Source organism: Trachymyrmex septentrionalis, unplaced genomic scaffold (assembly GCF_001594115.1).
Source record: "Trachymyrmex septentrionalis isolate Tsep2-gDNA-1 unplaced genomic scaffold, Tsep1.0 scaffold6, whole genome shotgun sequence".
Classification (NCBI taxonomy): Eukaryota; Metazoa; Arthropoda; class Insecta; order Hymenoptera; family Formicidae; genus Trachymyrmex; species Trachymyrmex septentrionalis.
In genome coordinates, this window is record NW_017305778.1 from 696,039 (window position 1) to 713,103 (window position 17,065).

General features: G+C 30.1%; 1 protein-coding gene across 1 annotated transcript in view; it reads left to right on the forward strand.

Annotated features, from left to right (window-relative positions):
• Nucleotides 1–17,065, forward strand: part of LOC108752201 — a 129,462-nt gene that overhangs the window by 50,257 nt on the left and 62,140 nt on the right. The gene's annotated exons all lie outside the window — the stretch shown is intronic.

Here is a 17,065-nt window from a genome sequence, read left to right on the forward strand (position 1 = left end):
CAAGATTCACGAAACATTGGCATTAGCACTGGATGACGACATGCGATAACTGCAAACCCTTTGGCACTCCTAAAAAAATTCCCACAAAAACCTCAAAAGATTTATCACGATACGTTACATTGTGTATCAATAATCATAAATTAGAAATTATAAGTATACATGACTTTGTCATTATAGACGAAACATTTCCTATATATTTTACACTGACCTGTTACAACTGTCCGATTTGATTTTTCTTTAAATATATGTTAAACACAAAAATATCTAAGAAATATGTATTTATGTTTTTATATCAATAAAATTTCAATTTAAGATTTAAAGGCAAAATAATCATTCAAAATGTAATGGAATAGGGATAAAAGTTTCTCATAATATTACATTTTTGAAAAATTTAAATATTAAACAAAGTATCAGAAAGATTTTAAAAATCTAGACGCATAATTATAAAGTATATTTAAAAAACTACAAAAATTTTATTTAAAATATTTTTTACATATCTCACCATTTTGTTGATTAAAATCAAATATAATTACCTTTAAAAAGTAGTTTCATCTTTTAAATTTCAAATTGGGCCAATATATAAAGATATACGTATCTCTTGGATTTTTGGGTTTAACAATATATTTTAAGGAAAATTAGATCGGTTTTGGAAAGTTGCAGATTCCTTGTAAAAAAAATTTCTAATTGAAAATGATCAAACCGGTAGATTTTGATCGTATCAATTAGAATTCTAAATCTATGATAGCTAGATAAATTAGATGTCTAATCATACATAATGACTGCAATTCTGATTGATATCAAAATCAAACTCTACTGGTTTGATCATTTTCAATTAGAAATTATTCTCAATGTACACGGAAGGACAATTTTGTCGAGATATCTAAAACTTTAACTGGAACATCTCAAAATATAAAAGATTTAAATACAGGATTTTTCTACATGGGAAAGAGGTGATATTGCTGAGATATCTGAAATTTTAATTAAATACGGATCTGAAAATAATTTCGTTGAACTATCAAAATAATTATGTAAGAAACTGGTTGCTAGAATGATGAAAGTGTAGCATTGCTTACCATACTTGAGATTTTTACGTAAATATCATATTTTGATGGTCCAACAAAATTATTTCCTGCAAATACCTCAACGATACCATCTTTTCCATTTTTCACATTTTAAAATTTATTTATTTTGAGATATGTCCTTTCCATGTAAAAAACTCTGTATTTAAATTCTTTATAACATGACTAAAAAGCAAAGTATTAAATTACTCAAATATTAAAATAAAAAAAAACGTATTTTATAGAGAATAAACAATACATTTATGACTTCTAATAAGAATTTCAAGACGTTGACTTTTTTTTTTACAAAAAATGTCAAATATCGCAAAAAAACCACTTTTACACGTTAACCTTAATTATTTCAGAAACCTGACGTGCTGGTGAAATTTGGCTTACAGCATCTAAAATATATGAGAAACACTTTGTCTGTTTAAATTGATTAAGAAAATTTGTTTTCTAATTTAATGTAATTGAAATATTTTACCAAAACGCAGTTTTCATATTTGTTACAATTCAACGATTCAACGACAAAGTTAACCTCGGCTCTTAATTTACAAGGATAGACTAGTTTATTAAAGACTCTCTTTTCCTTTTGGACAAGGCTGTAGAAATCTGCAATTTATCTCTCGTCGAGTTCAACGAGAAACGCGGCGCATACTCGCCGTGCCTTCTTGTAACAGCTCGACAGAGCTTTTCGCGAAAATTTAGCATTCGCCCTCGTTTCGCCGCACTTTGCAACTTTCCGTGGAGCTGTGGCGGCTCGCGAAAAGACGCTCGGAATATTCGCACGCAGAAACTCGTGAGATACGTTCGTGACTCTCTCCCCCTCCCCCTTTTCTTCCTCTCCCTCTCTCTCCCTCCCCTCTCTCCCTCTCTCTTCTTCTCTCTCTCCCCTTCTGTTTGTCTTTTTCCTTTTCTTAGATAAATAGCAAAAGGAGATACTACAGAGGATAAAGGAAAAAGATCGAACCGAATCTCTTCGAAGCGTCTACCACGATTGAACGCGATGTTTTCGCTCGAATAAACCGCAAGACCGACCCGCAACCGTTGCCTCAGACAAGAAATCCATGGCACGGAATGTCGACGAACGTACTTTCTTTCATGCAAAAATTTGCGAGAGTCCTAGAATCCTCGTGGGTCCATTTTCAAATGAAATCTTTACGAATATAGATGTAACTGATGCAGCAAAATCGAGACCTGATCTAATCAAATTCGCCAAATTTGGGCGAATTTGATTTTTGCCCAAATTTTAAAAAATATCTTCTTTGCTATAAATAAGATTTTACGATAACGGAATTGATTAAAATTTAGAAGAGTTATGCAAAGCAAGATTTAAAAATAATTTATATTAATACGCACAATATAGCAAATATTATGATCGTAAAAAAATACGTGACTTCATTAAGAAATAATTTAATAATTCATTCTTTAATAATTCAAATATTTAGATTTAGTAAGGCATTCGATAGATGACCAATACATGATACCTTCATGTAGATTCAAAGACCATTAAGCGGAGATCTGCGCATATATGTGTGCGACTGTGTAGATCAAACTATTTAATCGGATACGTAGATAACATTGCTTTCCATGATTAAGAGCGGCTCTTGCAGGTCAAAGGGACAGCCTCGTAATCAGCCGCTATGTACGTACACGGATCTGTATCATTGCTTGCTGGAATATTAAGATCCACGATATATGAGATTGCCTAATAATCTGTCACGATAATTTGAAATGTTCAAAGGAAACGACATCTGTGTTATTTACCATATCAACAAATTAGTTTGTGTATAATGATAATAATTAATGAGTACATTTCAGTATAATTATTAAACAATCACAAGTGAAAATTAGATCGATAAGAATAAATCATAATTATTAAAACTATTTAAATTGAATATAATAAAAAAAATGTGTTATAAAATAGCTAATAAAGAATTAATATGAAATAAATATACTATACGAGTACAAATAAATAAAAGAATATAATTATAAGTAAAATTGCATTTTATCACAAGGTGTTTGTATAAAAAATATTTTTATGCAAATTTAATGAATGTTATTATACTGGCTCGGCGTAGACGGAGTGGGAAAATTAATTTTGCCGAGGTGTTGCAAAAGAAATGCTCGCCGGGAAATTGAAATGATTGAAGAACCAATTGGTACCGCTCAGGGGTTGTAATACTCTTGAGTAAACGTACCATCAGCTTTGTAGTTGTAATATTTCGCGTTCCGATACTTTTTTTTATAAAACAAGCGATAAACGCGAGGATGCTTCAACTGAAAGTAAATACTTCGCTTCTGTGAAGTTAAAAATCTATTTTTCACATTTCATACAGTTGATATAATTCTGACTCAATCTTAAAAAGCTTGACTTTTCAAACACATCTAAAAAATTTCATTTGACAGACATTGAAAGGTTAATTTTATATTGTTATTGTGCAAAAATTGATAATTTTATAATTTTAATTTGAACCGATTTGAGTAAGAAGACTTTTTCATAAACTCCTAAATTATTAATCTTGTGTTGTTATCGTTCCGATGAAATACGATCTCGCCGCGAGCAGAATAGCGAGGAAGAAAACCAGAACAGTGTAAATGCCAAGCGGCAACTACTTGGAAAGGAAATTTATATGTTTCTCTACTTAGCCTGAAAATAGTACTGCAGATTCTCTAGAACATGAGTAAGTAAATTACGAAGATAATAGTACTAAAACATCGTACTTTCTCTGGAATTCTCATTTTGCTCAAATACCATAATTATTTTATCATTAAAAATTTCCAAATACAATCGGAAAATATATCGGAAATGCAATGTTATTATAATTAACATATAATAACATGGTACACAATAAATAAATCGTTAATAACTGTGCCACAATGTATTAAATTATATTACTTGTACAGAGAATTTTTTATCATATTTTTTTATGAAAAAATTTTTTTGAAGAAATGACATAAGCATTACAGCTAATTTAATTTATTCGATCATTATATGTAAACATGTTACGTTAAACTAACAGTGTGCCTTTCACGTAGATGTTAATTTTTTTCTCTCTCTGTACTATTGGTATTAAAAAAATCAATTGTGCTACTATATTTTATTCTGTTAGTCATAATAAGCTATCTTTCCTATATATGCTTTCTGCATTTGCTAATTCCACTATATATTTCTTTTCATAAATCATACGCTATTGCGTTTTATGTATCTCTCTTATATGTGCAGGCTACATATTCTTGCATTTTTATCACATTGCGTTATAGTTGTATTCGTGTATTTAGTCTTCGTATTTCATATCTGTATAACACTAAATAGATAATAGCATTAGCTGCATAGCTGCAGCCTTTTATTTATTGCGTGTAAATATATGTAAATCAGTTTTTAATTTTTGTGTAAACTATTGCATTTAATAACGTTATTATTTTTAATATTCGACATATATCGATCTAAAGTTTCAGGTAAAAATCTACTATCGTAAATTTTCTAATTTTATTAGGGTTGACAGAAAGATCATTAACTTATTGTTGTTTTTTTCAAACAAAAATATAAACAGATATAATCGGCAAGTAAGATATTCGAATGTGATTGATAAAAAAATATAAATGTTTCTCAAACATGACTTCAATTTCTTATTTTCTTTGCTTTATAAATAAATCACTTAAGTAAATAACTGGTATCGCTTGAAGAAAAAAAGTGAAGGCACATTGCAAATATAACGCAAGGAAAGAACGATTTTGCTGAAATATCTCAAATTTAATTACACACAAGTCTAAAAATAATTTTGTTGAATTACCAAAATAGTTATGTAGTCGCTCAAACACAATAACCAATGCTGCAAAAAGTTTTGATATTCTGATAATCAGTATTCTATATAATAAATTTTAACACAAGCAAGCGAAGAGAGCCATATATTCTAGCAAAGAGGATATTGATATCTAATATTATTTTTGCGCAAATTTTTATAATTTCAATTTATGTAAATTGTGTGTCGATTATTTATCAATCTTGAAATTCAAATTTAAACTAAAGCTGAAGTACGTAATACCATAAATTAAATCGACAAGTATAATAGATTACTTCGATAATCTAACAAAATTATTTTTAGATCTAGCTAAATTAAAAATTCTTCAGCAAAATTATTCTTTATGTGGAGCGATTAGCATTTTGTCGAATACACATCGCACGATATATCATTGCAACGAACGCATTAATCTTGCGTATTGTCGCAAAATGCCGAAGTATTCCTATTTTCCGGCCAATACGCGTATACGTATCTATGTACATACGTTATAACACACGACGTTCCAGCATGCACGTACCTTGAAGTATCGTAAATATTCATGAGACCATAAATATTCATGCCAGTCCGTTCAAAGGGAATCGTTTAAAGAAGGAAAAACCGAAAGATACGACATCGGGTTCTTTCCAGGGATATATCTCCTCTTATCTGCTTCACTCAAGACGAAGAAACCTACATCTCGGAGATGAATCCAGATAATATGACGCATTTTTAACGTATCATTTCTGTTGCAACAAGAAACAATGTATCGCAACGAGTTCGCAATACATTGTTTACAATATACTAGTCTGTCATATACCATTAATTCTCATGACAAATTACTGATATTATTTCTACGATAAGTGTGGATTATTAATTGCAGTTGTAAATTTGTTATTAAGAAACATCTCTGCAAGTATATTTTTAATATAATATAATTGCAATTATTTTCTACATTTTTCTACATTTTCTATAAAATATTTTAAAAAAGATATCTTATAAAATTTATAATATAAATTTTAAACATTAACTTTTGTTAAAAAAAAAGATAATTTTTTAATTTTTAATATTGGATATATTTAGTAATAAAGCTCTCTTGAATTAAATTCCCTTATTTCTTACCAGAAAAAATTCATGAAAAATTCCAATAGATAATATTTAATAATTAACAATAATCGATAACAATGTATTATAACATTTAATTATATCGTATAAAGCTACAGTATAAAGCTTAAAAATCGCGACAAATCGGCGAGTTCGCTCGATAGAGAACGCAGCCTCTTGATTTATGAGCATCCCTTATATGAGACTTGAAAGAACGACTCTACGAGAGAGAATTAAAGGGGAACGAACATTCCAGAGCTTGCCGAGGAAATCATAAATTTGCTTCATAAATATATCGTAAAGATTGCCCCTGGCTAGAAGTTCCTCCGACAATTTACACATCGTGTTGCAATCTTCGCAATTCTGCTTACTTCTTTATCTTACATCGCGTTAGCGTGTTGGTCGATCGAATATCAAATCGACACGCAAGACTCTAAGAGATTCTTGTAATAATTCTAATTAAATAAAAGAAATCCTATATTTGGTCAAAGCTGATCTTAATGCTTCAATATTTCTGTGTGACATTTACATACACATCTGATTCTGTAAACGGCGCGTCAAAATCTTTTTTGATCTTGAAATTGTGAGCAGAACTAAGAGTAATATTATTTATTAAATTGACAAGCAATTTAATCATTTTTGATACTAATAAGCAATAAATTATTCGCAGATTTAAGATTCTTATTAGATTATTAATATTCTTATAAAAACGTGCATTTTAGCATAAAAAATTATTAAACAATATAATATATTATAGGACCGTAAATGTGTGTGTATGTGATAACACAAATTATAGAAATTAAAACTTTAAACGGTCTAGCTAGATCTTAAATGCTTATATAATTCTTGTGTAAATTTATATACTATAATCCTTAGAAACGCGCGCCAAAATAATGTTTCGGTCTTGAAACACTAACTCTACTAAACTACCGTAGTAATATCACGAGTTAAATTACTAACAATTTAACAAATTTTTTATGCTTATTCGCATCTTCGAAACGATCTTAATAATGTTGAATGATATATTAAAATCTGTAAATAACTATTTTTTATTGCAAAAAATATTACCTCGGCCGGGAATCGAATCCGGATCTCTTGCATTCCGTGCGAACGTCCTAAGCCTTTAGACTAAAAAAATTATTAAATTGCTTCTTAATAAATGACTATTCTGGTTCTGCTCATAATTGCGTTTCAAGACTGAAAAGGGTTTCAGCACGCGGTTTGCAGAATCAGATATGTATATAAATTCAAGCAGAAATATTTAAATACTAACGATCTGACCGAATATATAGGACAATTCTCTTATTTATAATAATTAGATTTTCTCATCGGTCTAAATTCGTAATAAATTTTGCAATTATTATGCAACGACTCAAAAAAGCTAATTAAAGTAGAAATTATTTTTCTGATAAAAAAGTCTATAGTTTCATATTGTGACGAGTATAACCACAATAACTTGATTATCGACGCCGGACATTCGTCAAAATTTGTGGAAAATGACTTTCTCATTCCACTACAAGATACCTCCTCTCATATACAATTTTACGTCGTAATAAACGTTCGTCTGTTTGTTTCATTAACGTTTTTCTCTTCGCCTATTTTCTCGTTGCGCAGTCGCTGTTACGACTGAAATAGAACAAACGGAAGTCAAGCTTACGAAGCGAGAAGTCCGTCCCTCCCTCGCTGACCTACACGGTTCACCTAAGAAACGTAAGGAAGCCCAGAGAACTCTTGTTGAAGAAAATTCATTTCCTCGACAACAATCGTACGTGTTATATTCAGGTTTGCCAGGAATGCCAGGGCTGGATGCCGACGGGGATGGAAGGTTGCAAGGAAAACAAGCTACTGCAACTACCGCCCGCAACATGCAGCATTGTGGGGATACGAATTTAACCATCGTCGGTCTGCGAGTTTCGTCGAAACGGAAGCTAACTTCGGGATCACCACTCGGGAGACAAGACACGTTCACAAATGTTGCTCATAAGTCTTAATTCTGGAGATTCAAAGCAAGGGGGAAAAAAAGAAGGAAAGAGGTTAATTCTGGGAAAATGAACATCAATAAAAATATAAATCAATATAAATTTAATTATAAGAGTATAGCAGAATGCACGGTTTTGCGATTTTCTCCTATTTTGCAGATACTATTAACAAGATTAATTAACCCTATCAAGAATAATTAATAAAGAGTCTAGAAAATCAAAATAATATAATAAAAAAAGACACATGAGTCTGCATAGAAAACAATGCACAATAATATAAGGATCAAAGATACAAACTTTACTAAATTAATAGCTACATGTTTCGATTCAGCTTCAAGCCATCTTCAAAGCCTGCATAGAATTACAAATCAGTTTGTTTCTATTAACAATGTATCAATAACAAGATTATCCTTACAGAACTAACGTCAAAATTTGTAATACAGTTATTGACGCTGGGTCTGTATGAGACTTATTTAATTTATGTTAATAAAGGCATTAATCAATTTCACCAAAATGACATAATTCATATAAAAAGAAGTAAATACCTAGCAAACAAATTACATGTAACCAGATTTAGGAAGTAATGCGTTATTTGTAACGCAATTATTGTTTTTATTACTTTTTTCAGTAATGATCGTTACTTTTTCTGTCTGTAACGTTGTTACATTTTTACAATAATGATAATGAATTCAACATTACTTTATCGTTTAATCTCTCATTATCTTTATAATTATTCAATAAATCACATTATTTTTAATTGGCTAGAAAATATTAGAATAGAAATTTAAATATTAAAATATATTTTGTACTTCATATCTTGACTACATTGCGATAATTATTATCTACTGAAAATCTGTTATAACGTGAACTATAAATTTTTAAATATTAATAATAAATATTGGAATGCACTCTAATAATGACGTTAATGTTTACAAACAATGTTTAATCAAATCTATGGGGGCGCGCGCGCGTTTATAAATTACAATCTATATTATAATAATTTCCTAAAGATAAGCATATATTAAAAAATAAAAATATGAAATAATTATATATTAATATAAATAATTATCAAAAATTAATTAAATAAATTTAATATAAAAAAAACTTACTATATAGAAACTAGGTTATAATTTTAAGTTTTAAAATGTTGATTTTTACAATAACATTGATTATTAAATAATGTAATTTCAAAATCTAACAACATATTCAGCATGCAAAAATATATCAAAACTATTTACCTTCGTATTGCAAAGATGTGTACCTTACAATTAGTGTTATTAAATTCACAATATTATCAATGTCATGATCGCGAATAGAGATAATCAGCGTTGCGTAACATCTAGGAAATCGAAAACATGAGAAACATATATCCATACGCACAATCCTTTCACTCGGTGCCCTCGTAAAGTTTTAATTGCTAATTAAATCAATGTATGTCAGTGAGTTATATTGTATCGGGAACGCGCTGCTACGTAAACCTAATTCAATTGCAATTAGTTGCGCGTCACGTATCGCGCGCCATCTCGCTTTTCGGAACAATACGTGCTGCCGAAATAATTACGAAGCATTGCAATATATTTTTTTTTACTCGAGACTTGCCTTTTCGTCTCTATGTTCATAAACCAGATATAAGAATGTGGAAGACGAAGATATTATCGTATACATTATATTATTATATAATGGTATTATTTTATACTGTAAAGGAAGTATGTAAAAATGTATATGAACAGCACATGTAAAATTTATAATTAAAATACATACAGTCCTATTAAATATCGTATAATTCTTATTCGCGATTTATGTAAGTTTACATATCTTTTCTACTGCAGAATACTTGCAGTTCTTGCACGAAATATTACAGTGACATCCTTCGTTACCAAAACACACAGCTAGAAAAGAAATATTATTCAGTATTAAAAACCTCGGCACTATTACCTAGACATTATATCGTTTTACTTTCAAATTTATGTGCAAATCAACACCGAATAGATTATCTTCGTCGATAGTATCTCCCAATATTTTCGTCCGCGTTCACACGGATTTATGCGGACAGCGGTCTACGCCGACGAATTAATTGGATTAAATCGCCCGCAGTTTAATATTCATTTCATGCCTTATAGAGATGCCGTGAAGCTCGCAATCCGTATAAATTGCAGTACCTTCAAAAAGCAATTTCATTTTGTACGTGAAGTTACCGCGGAATATGAAAGCAGGCTATCTTCTCCCGACAACCCTCTCAATTAGGAACCTAACTCTCGCAGAAATTATTACACCGGAAAATGTTCGGAACGATGTAATGCCAGGATTACCATGGAAGTCAGCATATGACGTAAAAAACGGATTTTTTGGCGGAAAATCAAATTTTTCATCGCAATACGTTCAAAAATTTTTGCTTTCGTCTCGCTATTTATAGATTTCCGTTAAATCCGTCGTTCTATCGCTACACATTATAATTCATAATTTATTATAAGATACAACAAAACTATGAGAAAAACTACTAGAATAAATCGCGCGACTTAAATTGTCTATGTAAAAAAAATTAAGACTATTTTGTTTCTCTTATTCGTTTATACACAATTTATTAATAGCTATACTCAAATAACATTTTGTCAAGTTGAAAAATAATTTTTCCCCTTTTCTCGAAAACTTAATTTCTTTAGTTGTGTCATTTTAAAGTAAAGAAGAGAAATATATTTTTCGTGTGTGTGTGTGTGTGTGTGTGTCTAAATCTAAAAAAAAATCTACTATTAGAGTACTAGTAATATTTATTTGAAATTTGAGTAATATTGAAAAGCCTGAACACAATCAACATGTAATAATCTTAAATTCCTATTTGTTATTACATATTCTTGATATTCTTACAGTTGACGTCAAAAAATTTTCAAAACACTATAATAAAATATGTTTCTTACTAATACTTTTTAAATTATGAAGCTTGAAACTACAATACATTACCGTATAAATCCAATCGGGCAATCTCCATGCGGTAAGTACTTTAAGCGGCATCTATAATGCGATTTTAAAACGTAAAACTTAAGCTTTAAATCACCGAGATCTTAGTGTAATATTCTTCACAATAACTAGTACATATGGGATAATATTTATACAAGGTATACAAGATAATATTTTTCGCAAAATTATTTTCAAAAGTTAATATATTATTCAGCATCATTAAGATCTTTCTAAGATGCCTATGAGCATCAAATTATTAAATTCCTAATTAATTTAATTTGTAATATTACTACAGTAGTTCAGTTGGGTTTGCGTTTTAAGACCGAGAAGTCATTTCGAAGCGCATTTAAAGAACTTCATATGTAGTGTACAAATTCACACAGAATTATCTTAGTACTTAAATCCTGCTTGACCTTTAAAGGCTTTATTCTCTATTTGTTTAGGAATTTCTTTAAGATTTTTATGTTGACTTTGACCGAGCTTTTCAAAGTCACCCGAAGTTCAGATAAATATCATTATAGACTTCGAAAGTCTATAACTTTTGTATAAAAATTTTTTTTCAGGAATGCTTATTTTTCAAGATATTTAAGGAACTTTACATACATCCCGTATATAGATACATGTATATAATATATGTGTGTATATAATATTATATATTCGCCGTTATGCATATTAAATTCTGCAGAAAAAATGAAGAAAAAAGTATAAAGCGCCGTGCCGTGACTGCAATAACCCTCTGTAATTACGCGCTTAAATCACTGTCGGCGGAGTTATTGCAGCGGAATACTTTCCGCGCGGCCGAATGCTAGCATGGCGAATGCTCGAATCCTGGCAGAGCGTCAGGTTATCCAACTTTCCGCAATCCTGACAAATTTCTTTTCCTCGCTTTGCGATCTCGAATACGCGCGTTATTTCCGATTCACTGTGAAAATCAATGACATGGCTACTGTCGCGACATTCGAAACTTCAAAAAACTCGCCGCAAACATGCAATGAAATCAGCAAGGGCGTTGACACACTGAACTAAATCGAAAGAAAATTATATTAAACAAATTACACATTTAAAAATAAGTTTCAAATTAATTTTCATTAAACTGAAAGCATAAGCTTTTTCGTCAGCTGTGTATTACAATAAAGTAATCTTTTTATTAAATAAATTAATTTATAAGTAATTAATTTATATTTAATAAGAAATTTTCACATTATATTAGTTTATTATCAACTCACTTTTGGAATCAATTAATAATTCTTGTTGAAACTTACATCTACAAATTATGTTTTTGAAGAAAAATATTAACTCTTCTAAAATCCCCAGAGCTAACGTTAAAATCTTTACTTACGCTAAAATTTTTACTAACTTATAAGATCCGTTTAATTTTAGTTAATTGAAATACACTAATTAATTTGAAAATGCCATATTAGCATAACTGTATAAAAAAGAATGAATACTAATGGCATATCTGAAATGAAAATAATTATCAGGGTTGCCACAGAAAATGAATTTTAAAATTCTCTGACTTTTCCAGGTTTTTCAGATAAAAATGGGAAATTTCCATGACCAATATAAAATATGTAAAAATTTCAACATTTAAAAAATCAACATCACAATTGTAAGAAAGCTTCTATTAATATTATATATAAAAATAGCGATCAAATAAAATAGCTGAATAAAATATAAATTAAAAAATAATAATTTTTTTAATTGCGAGTTTTTAACGTATTTGATTATAAACATCAGATATAATATTTAAAAAATTATAAAAATTATTTGAAATAAGAGCAGTTTAAGGGAATTGTGAGCAAAATTTAAAATTTAAAATTCTAGTCTCTTTTATATTTTCCCTGACTTTTCCCAGTTTTTCATGACCAATTTCAATTTCTCTGACTTTTCCCGATTTTTCCAGTTTTCCAGTCTGTGGCAACCCTGAATTATGGACCTTTATAATAATCATTTAGGAATCACTCAAGATTTATAATAATGCTACACGGAAAAAATTTTATATTTAAAATTACTATAATGTGGTAGTAGCTGCGGACTATCATGACGATTATAAGTTTAAATGCTGTAGCTATTTTTTTTTTAAATAATAATGTAACGTAATTTTTACACTTTTTCATAGTAAAAATTTTTTATTACAAAATCAAAACTTGTTGAATAAAAGTTAATATTATAAAGATAAGTAAAAAATATATACCAAGCAAATTTTGTTTGCATACTATAATAAAAATTAACTGTTTTTATGTTAAAATATGGCTTAACAACTGGCTTTTAACAAAAATTACTTTATTTATGTGATAAAAATTAGCATTAACCATAATAAAAATTATGTCGAAATCATATTGTGATGATCCATCGAAAATACAAGACATAGTAAAGTGTAATTTAAAATTATATTAAAACTTAATATAAAATTTTTTCCGTGTACAAAAAATGTTGACATTCTTGCAATCAGCTAGATCATCCAATATAATTATTTAGATGGACCAACATAATTATTTTCAGATCTGTATCTTATTTTTACATGCTTCAGCAAAACCATATTTTTCGTGTTGTACTACTAAAAAATATTTAAAAAAATTAAAGATTACTAATCAATATTAAGTATATTTTAATAAAAATAATTTATTGTAGATATAATACAAAGAAAATCAAATTGTTTAACATTTTTGACAAAGAGATTTATAATTCTAATAGATAAATTTATATTTTGATAGATGTATCGTCCAAAGGGCCCAAAGAGAGTAACTGAAAAATTACTTTATTTCAGTTAATTGTACATTGTATCAAGTATCAACTACTCATTTGCTAAATCTTCTTTGTGTATGACTTAATATGTTTTTATAACAATTCTTTCAAGATTCTTAACAAGATTCGAGTCGGCTGTTGTTAAGCATCATCATGAGTAAAATTCTATGGAAGAAACCGGCAATCTGGGCAAAATAATTGGTTCCATTACGAGCTTAATGCGTGTCGAAATTATGATGGCTGAACTTTCGGCAGCATATGCTTGCGATCTGACACCGTCTCCATTTTCCAACGTGCTTTTCCGCGATCTCTCGAAAATTTCCCCTGCATACCATCCTGCGATACTCTCGACTGACGCCCTTTTACGCCCTTTTGAACCTTTCGTTCGTTTCGATGTGAAATCGACAGCAGCGCCGCGCCGGAGGAGATTCCCGCGCGTGACGCACCCCGAAATTCTGGGTTTTAATTGCGCCCCGGATATTTCGGGGTGAAAGAGGAGAGGACGGTAAGCATTAATGGACCAAATCCGAGGCGGAGCTGTAGCGCGACGTGCTGGTGCAACGCGTGCACTCGGACAACAGGGCGGATGTTTAATTGAGCATTCGATCGCGCCCGCTCGAACGCGAATGTCTCTCATAATCCAGCGTGCCAATTAACGTTATTAGAGGCATCGAGCGCGCCAGCACGCACCCGATCGACAGCGATCCACAATAACTGATTGTGAATCGACGCATGTGCGATGGTCCGTACGAAAAAACGAAGACTTAAAATTATCTCACACAAGCAAGTCGTTAGTAAGAGTGAGAATTCTTGAGAGTATATATTACGGAAAGAATTTTGCTGGAGCATGTAAAACTTTAACTAGATATACAGATCTGAAAATAATTTTATTGACTCATTAAAATAATTATGTAAGAAACTTAAGCATGATGAGCCATGCTGCAAAAAATTTTGACATTCTAGCAACCAACTCGAGCGTCCTACACAGTAAAAAACATTGTGTATTTGTGTTGGAAACAAACCACTCACATTCTTGTTAATAGTTTGTGTTGAATTTTCTAACATATTCCGGTATCAATTTAACATAATATAATTATATTATTTAAATAGTTTGTATTAAATTGATTCAACATTTCTTAGTGTCAAAATAACACAATTTATAAATAAATAAATAGCTTTAAAACGTAAATTCTATAAGATAAATGAATAAAATATTAAGACAGGAAAAAAGTCCTTTTACAAATTAGTAAAAAAACTTTTTTAGCAACCCATATATTCTTTTTTTAAAAGATGACAATCTATATCTATAATTGCAATACGATGATTTTTAACGAAGTTACGAGCAATAAAGTCAAAGTGTTCTTTTTTACTTAATTCGCAAGCAACTCAAGAACAAAAAATCGTAGGAACATTTAAAAAAAAACGATTTTATAGGAAAAACTTCAAGCTTTCATGATAAATAGTTGGAAACTTTTTTGGGCACGCTACAGACCTACAAAGTAAAAAGAAAATTTTTCATTTCTTCAGCTAGTTTTCTATATATGCAAAAATTACAAAACTCACATAAATTCAAAAAATATAGTAACAATTCGAAGATTTCAAACTTTAAAACCCTTTTTTTTAATTTAAATTTTGACAAAGATATTGATGTGAGAAAAGATCTCTTTACTAACTTATAAAAAGACTTTTTTCCTTACCCGATATGTTAATTTAACATATCATAAATTGTAAATTTTACTGAAAAAATGTTTCTTTGTTTAAATTGTGTTAGTATTATCTTTTTGTGTTTCTTTTTTAAAATAATATTTATGTTACCTTTTAACATATTCATCTTATGTTAAATTAGCATATAAATTTGAGTGAAAGGTGATTTGAAATACATAAAATGTGTTAAATTTAACACAAATTTTCTAACGGTGCATTTTTTCCGTATAACGTCTAAAAAATCATTATAGAGAATTTAATTTCATAAAAATAATTGTATAGGATTTTCTATAATAAAACCACGAAAGAGATAAAATCTCTATTTCTTTTACACAATAGAATAATTCAATAAATAAATAATTTTCCTATTAAAAATATTGTTTCAAGCTCAAGCACATAAATCCATACTGAATTTGCTGTTATTTAGTTGATAAACTATTAAACACTTGTGTATAAATTACGCGATGGTATTTCGAAAGCATAACAGTTACCACGTTGGATTTAATTATTAGTCCACCGAGTGATTAATTGCCCGGAGAATTATGGCTCTTGGCTATTGTCCCGTTGTAAACACACGCGGTACTCCATGTCAAACGCGAGTAAAATTTAGTAATTTTTCGCTCCGGCGGTCACAAGCGTAACCATTTCAATCGGCTCTGCCATTGCACATTCTAATTTCATTTGTCACGTAAGCGAATACGGAATAAAGCTCGTATCAATTATTATCCCCTATTTTTCCGCCTCCATAATCTTTTCCAAAATTACGACTGTTCATTGCGCTATTCGCGTGTTACATTTAACACGAGTCGATATTTCATGGGCTGATGCGCCTTCTCGTTTAATTACGATCAGGAAAAATCACGCGTCCGATTTAATTGAAAATTAATTCCCTTCGTGCTGAGCGGTGCGGTCGCAAAACTTATTCCGGGTGTCACCGGGATCGTTCCAACAAAGTAAACGGGAATTCGAATTGACTGAGAAAAAAGTACCAGAAAAAATATAAGTGGAATGCACACCTCTAGAAATCGTTCATACATATATAATCGGACTCGTGTGGAAGTAAAATTCAACGCTTCATCATTCACTATTCATCATTGATGTGTACAGACTCACTGAATTACCTATCTGAATTTGATTTATTTTGCTTTGTCAGAATTCTATTTTGCTTAATATATAAGAGAAGACTCTCATCCATCTCGCCGTTAGCAACTCGCAGCCCATCGCTCAAAGGTTAAATTCATTATTTGCGAAGGCTGTTCCAATCATTTATAAATTATCAACGAGTATATATATATAATATATATATATATATATACACACTGTCGTCCTTAGTTTTCGCTTGCAAAAATGCCTTGTATAAAAAACATTGCTCGAAAAATTTATCTTACGTGCTAAACTTGCATCTCACGAAGCGAGAGAGTTCTCTCTGATTCTCTTGTTTCTCCTGTTCTATATCTAGAGATACTCAAGTAAGAGATTGAGCATCGTTTAGACAACTTTTTGGTTCATATTTAGGACGATGCTCAAGATAGAATAAAATAGATATATAAAATAGAATGAGATGGATATCTTATTTCAAGTGTGTTAAAAACAATTCACTTTCAGCACACTGAAAATCTATAATTACATTACATACACTATAGATTTGCAGTACTGTAGCAACGAAAATAGTCCCTTTAATATCTAACAGCATATCTTATAATTATCTGTCTCATTCTGTATCTCAAGCACTGTCCTGAATATG